This window comes from Lipotes vexillifer, unplaced genomic scaffold (assembly GCF_000442215.2).
Source record: "Lipotes vexillifer unplaced genomic scaffold, Lipotes_vexillifer_v1.1 scaffold864, whole genome shotgun sequence".
In the NCBI taxonomy this organism is placed as follows: domain Eukaryota; kingdom Metazoa; phylum Chordata; class Mammalia; order Artiodactyla; family Lipotidae; genus Lipotes; species Lipotes vexillifer.
In genome coordinates, this window is record NW_006796769.1 from 2,866,063 (window position 1) to 2,875,789 (window position 9,727).

Below are 9,727 nucleotides of genomic sequence, written 5' to 3' on the forward strand. Positions count from 1 at the left end.
ATTCTAGAATCCAATTCCAAGATGACTAAGTCAATATTTACAGAATCTTCATTTTTTGTTATTTTTTATTTTTTTGTGGTACACGGGCCTCTCACTGTTGTGGCCTCTCCCGTTGTGGAGCACAGGCTCCGGACACACAGGCTCAGCGGCCATGGCTCACGGGCCCAGCCGCTACGCGGCATGTAGGATCTTCCCGGACCAGGGCACGAAGCCGCGTCCCCTGCATCAGCAGGCGGACTCCCAACTGTGCCACCAGGAAAGCCCCTCTTCATTTTTTTTAAAGCTCATCAGTTAATTCCAATGTATGAGTGAAGTGTGGAATCCGTGTTGAGTGATGTCACTCAATATTGTAATCAGGCAAAAAAACATTACGGAAATCTTGGAGATGCTTCAAGCCCCGTTCCAGGGAACTCTGACCTGTGAATGTGTGAACTGAATGGATGCTCTTTATTGACAAGAGTTGTGCAAGTGTATTGTGTATCCACAGGGCCACAGTTGATAGCTTACCTTCCTCTCTTCCTCTCACATTCAGACCCATACCACCTATTCTAAGAAGTAAACACGTAGTTTCCCTCCTTCCCCCCACATTACACACCACTGGTGAGCGATTGCTGTTCTTAGAACAAAGGCAGAGGTTATTCCGCAGGGCTCAGCAAAGCAATGGAAGAGTTATGTCTATAACTGGAAACGTAAAACTGCCTAGTATTGTCCTACTGTTATTGTAGCAGCAGCTGCTTTAGACATTTTTTGTTCTGGATACCAGGGGCAATGCATCGTTGTAAATATTGTCTCACCCCTCCTCCTGCGCCCCCCCCCCCCAATTCTAGCACACTGGGAGATCTGATTACAGAAGAAGCCCATGCAGAGTTACACAAGGTACTATGGAAAATTAATCTATTGAGCTTTTTTATTGTTAGAAATGTTCTTGTTATCTAACTTAATTTGTCTTATAATTATTTAATCAATAGCTTTCTGTTAAATTTGGTAAGTAAGAAAGCACAGTCCATAAGCTATTAATCTTTTATACTTATCAATACATTGTCTTTTTATATTGTCACCTGAGCAGATATGATATTTCAAATTCCATTATTTAAATTGAGCAGTATCACCGATGTTTGTAGTCAGAGGCAAACCCATTCTTATGTTATATTGTCCAAGAGCCTTTATCAATCAGTGATAAAGGTTGAGTAGCAGTAACAGAGAGAACAAAATGTAATGTAACAGGTATCATGTGTACACACAGGGGAGATGGTGGGAGATACGGAATTGAAGGCACCAGTTCTCATCATGAAATGCAGCCTTCCAATTACATGCATCAATTAAATGGTTTAAGTAGTATATCACTGGTGTAGTAATCTTAAATAATTAAGTATCTTTATTAACTATTAACTTAGTACACTGGAACTCATAAATTCACTTTTAAAATTCCTCACATCTTAAAGAGCTTGTATGCATTTTTGAGCTCATTCACTATCATATGCACGTATCTGTACATATATACACACACGTACTCATACATGTAGACATGCACTCACACACCTAATCAGAAATATATTTTAAAAATTCCCTTCTGGGCTTCCCTGGTGGCGCAGTGGTTGAGAATCTGCCTGCTAATGCAGGGGACATGGGTTCGAGCCCTGGTCTGGGAAGATCCCACATGCCGCAGAGCAACTAGGCCCGTGAGCCACAACTACTGAGCCTGAGCGTCTGGAGCTTGTGCTCCGCAACAAGAGAGGCCACGACAGTGAGAGGCCCGCGCACCACAATGAAGAGTGGCCCCCGCTCGCCACAACTAGAGAAAGCCCTCGCACAGAAACGACGACCCAACACAGCCAAAAATAAAAATAAATTAAAAGAAGGCTCAATATTTAAAAGAAAAAAAAAATTCCCTTCTGCCTGAACGAGATGGCGAGTAAAATAATAAACTCTATTATCTATCATCTATTTCTCAGTTTACAATAAACTTTCACGTAACTGTGGATCACTTTACTGACAAACATCTGAGATGAGGCAGGATGATATTGAATACATGACATCTCTTACAACCCCTGGGACTCAGAATTTCAACCATGATAGTTCAGCATTTGTCTTTCCAGTTTTTATTCCTAAAGGTTCAGTTCATCCGGGAGGCTTTTTTATCTTTTCTTTCTGTCTTTTAAAAAAATTAATTGAGGACTTAACTTTCCTCAAAGAAGCAAACAAACTAGAAAGATGAGGGTCTCTGAAACACTATCTTCGTGGTGGATTGCCCAAGCATAAAATCGTCGTCCTGCATGGAAGAATCTGAGAAGCTCTCCTGATGTTTAGTAAATATTTTCCACTTCTCACTATTGGGTTTATGGTTCTCTGTTTTCTTGGTTAAATGGATATCCTGAGAAATGACTTGATCCAGTAGAACTTTTTTATTTTTAATTTCATTGATAGGTAACAGCTGAAAAAGTCCTTCAAAAGACAACTCATCAACTTATTGATGGTGAGACCAGATTCTGCAAAGGTTAAATGACTTGCTCAAGCTTATTTCTAACAGAGAGGTTTTAAGCTTTCCTACAGAGTGCAGCGTCCTATCAAGTTTTTGCCCTGCGAGGTGGCCCCGGGGGGAAACTGCTAAATTGATAGAGTCAGTCCTCTCCTGGAAGCTCTTGTTCCCAAGACAACCACTCAGATGGCCCTTACGCAGAGCACGCCTGGGGCTCCCACCAGGAGCTCACCCCTCCCTGGCCCCCTTTCCCTGGTGGTATTCATTTTTGTTAAGTTCTTCTGGTCCCAGGAATGGAAACTCATTCAACAAGCTTAAGGAAAAAAGAGGGTTCCATGGGAACTAGTACACTTTATCCAAAACAAATTGACAAAGGGGACATTCTGCCCCTCCCATAATATTGCTACAGCTCCGTAACCATCCACCAAGCTCATTAGCAGCAAGGGTGTGGAGTCAAGTCACCTGGTTTCAAACCTCAGCTCTTATTCCTTAGGGCAAATCATCGAAGTGCTCTAAGCCTTATTTTTTTCATTTACAGAACAGGGATAATAATGGAAACCTACTCGTAAGTTGTGAGAAATAAACAAAACCTTGCATGTCCAAACTATAAGCACTCAATACATCTTGTTGCTGTCATTGTTATTATTACTGATCACTTATTCAGTCTCTCTACCCGGTATACGTAAATTCTGTGCTTCATAACTGCTACCCATTCCTAATTTCTGCTTCCTCCATTTTTGCTGGCCTGGTGGTATTGATGCTAACTCCTGATTCCTTTCAGTACATCTTTAAGCTTTAGACCTTCCTCCTAAAGTTCATATTTTTAATAATCCTATATTAAATTCTGAAGTGCTAGAATCAAATCAACCCAGCCATATTGGCTGTGTTGGCTCAAGTGCTTATCCCTGATTTATTCACTTGCAGTGGGTTTGAGTTTTCTTAGTAGAGACTATAGCTGGCGGGTGTTATTATTAATATGTCTGCTAGGGAATCCTGAACTCTTACCAAGATACTCAACATTCCTTTCTATGTTGGACTGTATTTCCACTGAAATGGACTATTTCTCCATCTCCTTCCTTCAAAGGCAGGCATTCAGCAAAAATCTGTGTGTGGAGATAAATCCTTAGGTACAGATTGCAGGCTGGTGATTGCCAGGGACTGGGGAGAACAGTGTGGAGGTGGAGAAACTCCTTAATGGGCACAAGGGGTTTTACTTGGAAATGATGGAAATGTTTTGGAACTAGACGGAGATGGTGATTGACAACATGGTGAATGTAATAAATGCCACTGAATTGTTCACTTCTAAGTGGCCGCTTTTACGTTATGTGAATTTTAGCTCAGTAGTTTTTTTTTTTAATCTATATTATAATAGGACTAGAAAGACCCTCCCATATATTCTCACCCAAAGAAAAACTATTCTTCTTCCAAGTGAAGTGATGCCCTAGAGCTGGTAGATGTCATGATAAATGAAGGTCCTTGTAGCAGAAGAAAGGCTTCCCCATCTTCTCAGATTCTGTGACTGGGCCCGAGAATAAGACTAACAGAAGACAGATTAATAGGAGAAAAGCCTACAAATTTTACTTCATATTTTTACCTGCACATGATAGCCTCAATAGGAAAAATGAAGACCCCAAAATTGGTTATGACCAAGAACTTATATACCTTTTTTTAAACAAGAACAATAATTGTGTGGAAAAGTAACAAGACAAAGGAAAAGGGATTTAATAAATTGGTAATTAAAAATAAACAATTCCTTTTCCTTATGTTGTCACTAAAAAAAAAAAAAAGAAGAAGGGATTTAAGGCCATAAATTGTAGCAAAGTGATGGAAACATACAGGGGAAACTGATGGGAGATGAGGGTCATTTCAGTAGGTCTGTCTGTCCAGGTCCATTTCAAGGTTGACACCCCCTACCCCCATCTCTGGTGATAAGACTGTTCTCTCCTCTGAGGGCAGGGAGAGCACTTTTCTCAGGGGAAATTTCATGACCTGCTTTCAGGTAGGAAGGCGGAGGGAAGGGAGTTCTTCCTGCAGCTGCTGTTTCTCAGGTGTCTTCACAGTGAAAAAATCAGTATGCCAAAGGAGCATATTTGGGGGTGGTGTGTTCTGAACCTCTTCATACACAAGACATCATGGCAGCCAAGCTTGATTTTGCCTTTCCTCCAGGCCAGAAACCGAGATGAGTACTTCACACACACATAGAAGCCCTTGTTGGTGGCCACAGGTGCCCTCGGCCTGCCTCTGAGCTTCCTGCAGCCAGGTCAGTGGTTCCTGTGCTGATGCTTCCGTTCTCAACCTCCCTCTTCTCTCTGCTTCTCCTCCTGAGGATCCCTTGCTCTGAGAGCCTGTTCAACACAGAGCAGCCTGGAGGTGCTGGGAGATAAAGACCCCTCAACCAAGAAGACAAAGGAATTGGTGGGTAAACCTCTCCACCTTTTATCCTTTCAAAGTTTTGTTCTACACGGTTCCCTAGAAGGAACCCCAGATGGATTGAGGCCCAGGTGCCCAAAGCAGTACCTCACTCATCAGTGAATACTTTTTCCCCTTCTCTTTCCACTTTCCTATTCCCAGGACCCTTCCCAGATAAATGGAATGCATCCAGGTCTTTCTTTCAGCATCGATTTTTGACCAAACAAAAATTAAGTGAATGCATTATCTCATAGAATCTTCATAGAAGCCTTTGGAGGTGGATGCAAATATTATACCATTTTGCATTAGAATACTGAGAGTAATAGAAAGTTTCAGTGATTTGCCCAAGGACCTGCAGTTATTAAGTGACAGAACCCAAATTTAATATTGATCCATGTAACTCCCAAGCTCATATTTATAAGCCCAACACTGTATTTTACATAATTGAATCAAGTTGTAATAATATCTAGCCTGGCTCGGAGGAAAGATATCATCATTTTATAGCCCCTAATGAAATAATGGACCTAGATAACGGTCCTGAAATCACAGAAAGGCAAACCATACATTGTGTTTCCTGTTAGAAATACAAAACGTATCTATGAGGAATCCTTGCCAGAAAATTAAGCTTGAATCTTATCCAGGCTTTATCTGGCTGACAGTTTACAGGGCAGTCAAAGGACAGAGAAGGATATAAAACACCTTCCCAGTAATACGGTTAGTAAAATCTACCAGCAGGAAACTCTACAAAACACAGCTCACTGTGTTCAGTAAATAAACAGTCGAGTGAATGGGTGAGAGAAGAAACAGAAACTACAGAATTCTAAAAGACTTCAGAGACACGGCAACATCATATTTGAGGCCTAAATATGGAATTAGATTAATTTTTAAAATGAGATAACTAGGGAAATTGGAATCCTGACTGGATATCTGATATCAAGGGATTATTGTGAGTATGTTTACATATGATAATGGTATCCTGGTCATTCATTCTAAATGAGGATTCTTTTTTTTTTTTTTTTTGGCCAAGCCACGTGGCTTGTGAGATTTTAGTTCCCCGACCAGGGATTGAACCCATGCTGTCCGCAGTGAAAGCACCAAGTCCTAACCACTGGACTGCCAGGGAATTCGTTCATTCATTTTAAAAAGCATCTTTATCTTTTAGAGATGCATACTGAAATATTTATGGACTTGTGAATTTATGATCTCGGGTTTGCTTCAAAACAACCTGGGTAGGGAGGGACATTTGTAAAGGTACAGATTTAAAAATAATAATAAATAATAATTTATTTATTACTGCAGTTGAGTGATGGGAGTATGTGGATTCTGAATGCCTTTATCTGTAATCTTGTTTATGCTTGAAATACTTCTTTCACACTAAAACGTTAAAGAACACGGCAACCATTGGCAGGAAATGAGACTTTGAGGCAGTAAATCATTCAACCTATTATAATGTCTAAACACTTTGTCTTATCACCTCTAACATATTTTTTTAAAAATATCTGGCATAATATAAATTGTATTGTGTGTGAACATGTCATAATCTTGGCTTCAGAGCTTCATCTCTGAGTGAGCTCCTAGATGCTTCTATCAACCTGGAACAGTGGATGTTTCTAGGTTCATAAAATGGGATAAGGACAGTGTCCTTGATGAGGATAATAAATGCCAGGAAGATCAATCCCTTAGAAAGAAAACTCAACTTTTTGGTGGCGGGGGTAGCAGAAGGGTGTACTTGTAGGTACTAAGAGCATAAAATGTATAAAATTCATTGGTGGTTGCAAACTATCAAGTATAATCAATCCCTACCACTAATGTACAGCCAGAGTAGACATCAGTCAATTGAGGGAGAACAGGTCTGAAAAGCCATCATGGCTGGAGTTCTTTGCTCTGAGCACCCAGAGATTTGCCCTGTCAAACTCAGTGGTGATCAGGCCCAGGGAAACTTAATCCCACGGATTAAGCTGCCTTGGAGCCTGAGGAAACACCAGGAAAGAGAAATGACTGAGTCAGGGGCCATGAATGCCAGGGAGTCCAAACGTTTCCCTCTCTGATCTATCCACTTTAGTAGCCAGAAATATTAGCAGGAAGCCACATTATCCACTTCTTGGGTGGAATCACTATTTCAGGGAATGGAAGTGCTAGAAGCCATCGTGGTGACCATATCATCTCCTTCTGAGTAGATCCATTTGCAAATGGAAAAGAGTCTGATGGACAAAGGGACGATCAAAGCTTGAGGGTGAAAGAAATGGACGGTCTCAGGGCCTCGGGCTGGAAACACTTGAAGCCCCTGGACTTTGATGGAGCAAGTGACACAAGATCCTGGGAAAAGGGTTTAGAAAAGTGTGTCTTATATTCCAATGCACCCCTTGTGTCTCTGTACTAAGATATACTAATGAACTCAAACCAGTTATCATGTGGTCTTACAGTCCTGCTGTGCTCTGGCCTCTGTCAAGTCTTTTTTTTTTTTTTTTTTTGGTGCTTATTCCACAGCTTGCTTTGCTGGGGATAACCCATTGCCCCATTTTCAAGTGCGTGAGGGTCTAGGACTTAGTAAGGATAACTGACCTTAGGGCTAGCGAGTGGTGGAAGAACTAAATTGGAAAGGTCTTGCTCTGAGGTCCACCAGAAAACACCACGTACTCCATGTTGTATGGATGCCAGCGGGTTAAAACATTCCCCCAGCGAACACTTAGTCATATGACAAAGACAGGGAAGAGTGTGCCTTAATAACCTGAAGTGGTTTTAAGACCGCAGTTACATATTGAATGTAGTAAATCCTGTCATGAGAGAGTTTGCCAGATAGTCAACAACATAATTTTCTGAAAGGTTGTCCACTTTAGCTCTCAAATTGCATTTCTCTGGTTGCTTAGACTACTTGGAGAATTATTATTACCAGATCCTGGATTAGAGCTTTTGCTGATTGATTTGGAGCACTCGCCCCAGAGAACAGGTGCATTATATTCCACGACAATACCGTTGCATTGTTGCGTGACATCGTGTGCGAGTCATTTTAAAATTGTTGGGTCACTGAGTTATTTAGATTTTCCATATGGTTGGTGTCAATATCTAAAAATAGATATTGTATAGTATCTTTAAAATATCACATTTGTTAATATCACTACCTCCGTGCTCCGAAAAGTCTTGAAGTATTAGGACGTCGTAAAAATCACAGAGGCAGATATGCTAGTTTTCCATAATCCTGATATTTGTTTAAACACTCAAATGTCATCATCAGAAAAAATATCATCCAATTACTTTTCCGGAAATAGCTGACTATTTTCAGGTAAGTAACAGCAAATACTGTACCTAAATGTGAAAACCTGAATATCTGAAGATGATAAGCAGAATTCTAAGATGATCCCACCGACCCTTGACCTTGTCTGGTGTTCCTCCTTTGAGTGATATGACGAGATGTCCCTCCTGTGATTCGGCTACATTATATGGTACAGCTGCCTTTAAGAAAAGGACACTGTCTTCAGTGGCCTGGACCTAATCCAGTGAGCCCTGACTAGGAGCTCTCCTTGGAAGAGAGAGTCTGTGTGTGAGAGATTCAGCATGAGGGAGATTCTCCATTTCATTGAAGATGGATGGGACTACACGGCAGGGAAGGGTGGGTGGACTCCAGGAACTGAGAGTAACCCCAGGTCAACAGCCGGCAAGAAGATGCAGGCCTCAGTCCAACCACCAACAACCTGACTGAACCTGGGCAAAGATTTTATCCAGGTCCCCCAGATGAGAAGTCAGCTTGGCCAACTCCTTACATGTTAGTCCCAGGCCAGAGAACCCAGTTAAGCTGTACCTGGATTTCTGACCTAAACAATCATGAGACAATACATTCTTACTGTTTTAAGTACTGTTGGTGGTACAGTTGTCCCTAGGTGTCTGTGGGGTATTGATTCAGGACCCCCTCAGATACCAAAATCTATAGATGCTCAAGTCCCTTTTATAAAATGGCTTAGTATTTGCATATAACCTATGCACATCTTCTCGTATACTTAAAATCATCTCTAGATTGCTTATAATACTTAATGCAATGTAAATGGTATGACAATAGTTGCCAGCACATCACAAATTCAATTTTTGCTTTTTGGAACTTTCTGGAAATTAAAAAAAAATATTTTCAATCTGTCGTTGCTTGAATTCAAGGATGTGGAACCTGCAGATACAGAGAGTCAACTCTAACTTTTTAGGCAGCAATAAAAACAAGTACACTCATCATGACCGTTAGTCTTCCTTTTAAGTAAAAATGGTGCTCCATGAAAAAGCAGCTCGTTCATCTTGGAAGTCAAAGAATTGCACAAGCACTTCTCCTCAAGACCAGCATCATTCTTTGCTATGCAGCCAAAGTACGGTAAAAGTTACTTCCCATTTCATAAGCAAAACATTAAAAACCCACGCACTAAAGGGTTTAGACTTCATAAAATTGATTATTTTCATCACTCTTCCTTGGCATTCTTCACTTAAGCACCATGAGTAATACAATGACTGAGGTCCTGTTGGTGCCCCTGCCTTGATTCATGCTGAGGCTCCAGCAGGTTTTTTACAGAGTGAAACAAGCAAAAATATCTTGGTATGAATGTGAAAACAGTTTCGGCCTAATAGGGCCCCCAGAAGGTTTTGGGGACCCCGGGCATATGCGGTACTCTTGGAGAACTGCTAGGGAAGTTGATCTCGTCTATTTCCAGCTTTTCAGCTGCATCTGTAGGCTGAGGACTCCCCAATGCATGTCTCTAGTCTTTCCCCTGCTCAGTCTCATGTAGCCAAATTCTTAGCTCCAAGTCTAATAATAGGCATATCAAACTCAGCACACCCAAAACCACGACTTACTTCCCTACACGATATCAT